Raw genomic sequence first — 1,743 nt, 5'->3', positions numbered from 1 at the left:
GAAGTGGCATCAGACGTAGTGGCACAGGTGGTTGTGGTGTCGGCTCTGATATATGGTCAGAGACATGCAGACCATGTCACCACTCCTCGTACTTCCACTACTTGCCAGGGATGGATGTAAGGGTTACGCCTCTGTGCTCTTCATAGTCGTACAACCTATTCCCATACGTGTGCCTTGTACCTGAAGGTTACTCTCGTATATCCAAGATACACCCTTGTTCCAAGCCCCTTTTTATTTTTCTAAGTATAAGAGGACTTGTAGCCTCAAGTGAGATAAGCATGTGGGAGTTGCACCCTGCTCGTGACACCTTCCTTAGAAAATAGAAAAGGGCCTGATTAGTGGGGCATATGCTTATACCATAGAGGCGTGGCCTTGTGAGATGATGCGCGGTCCTGGGCACCTAGGCACGGTCATGGTGTGGCCTGCGAGGCATGGCTCACGAGACGGTGCGGGGGACCTAGGCACCTAGGCGCGGCCGAGGCGTTGCTGGCGAGACAGTGCGGGGTCCTGGGTTCCTAGGCGCAACCGAGGCGTGGCTCGCGAGACGGGATGGGGGCTTGGCCACCTAGGCGCGGCCAAGGCATGGCTCGCGAGACGGGATGGGGGCCTGGGCATGCGGTCGAGGCGTGGCTTCATGAGATATGGATTGCGAGACGGGATGGGGGACTGGGCACCTAGATGCGGCCAAGGCGTGGCCTCGTGAGATGTGGCTCGCGAGACAGTGCGGGGGACCTGGGCACCTAGGCACGGCCGAGGCGTGGCTTGCGAGATGGGATGGGGGCCTGGGCACCTAGGCGTGGCGGAGGCGTGGCCTCGCGAGATGGGATGGGGGCCTTGGCACCAAGGCGCGGTCGAGGTGTGGCCTGCAAGGCATGGCTCACGAGACGGTGTGGGGGCCTGGGCACCTAAGCACGACCGAGGCGTGGCATCGCGAGACAATGATGCGCGGCTGGTGGAGCGAGGTGCATGGGCGTGCGGCTAGCGACGCAAGGTGCCTCGGTGCGCGTCACGTAGGCACGGGACCATAGGACCTTCAGCGAGGTAAGCAAGTTGGAGTGAGCTTGGGCCTATCGTGGGGTGAGACGGATCAATCTCGCGAAGGCCTTGCGTGAGGCCTAGGTCTTTCAGGATCATGTCGAATTTGCGGTGTTCACACGTTAGCTTTTTGCATGAACATAATATTCATAACATAAACACTTACATTGGCAGTTAGATCCAGAGCTTTTGCGTGTGTATCAAGGAGAACTTCATGCATATGAACCGTGGCTCTGGTACTAACAGTAATAACCCGACTAACTTAAAGGCCTTGGACCATTAAAACTACTAAGACGTAATTATTTTCGAATACATACATAAAATAATAGAACTTTATTAGAAAATCCAAAATACAGGATCCCATTGTTATTACATAAAATCATAAGGAAAACAAAACCTTTAATTAATTGTTCAAATACTAAATGCAGAAAAACATAAATACATAATTAAAAAGACTTGAAATAAAACGTCATCCTCGATCTTTCCCATCATTCCATTCATTCAGTTCTCGCCCAATACACATGCCAAAGCCACCTAGAATCTATCCCACCTTCCATGTTCATTTACCTACAACATTTAAAAAAAAAGAATGAGTCTAATGCCCAGTAAGGAAAACTTCTAAAAGCATATCATAAATTATAAGACATAAAAACATAAATCATAAAATGTATGACGTAAAAACGTAAATCATAAAACATAAGACTACAA

This window comes from Humulus lupulus, chromosome 1 (assembly GCF_963169125.1).
Source record: "Humulus lupulus chromosome 1, drHumLupu1.1, whole genome shotgun sequence".
NCBI lineage: Eukaryota > Viridiplantae > Streptophyta > Magnoliopsida > Rosales > Cannabaceae > Humulus > Humulus lupulus.
The sequence above is the reverse complement of the archived record's forward strand: the minus strand, read 5'-3'. Positions refer to the sequence as shown.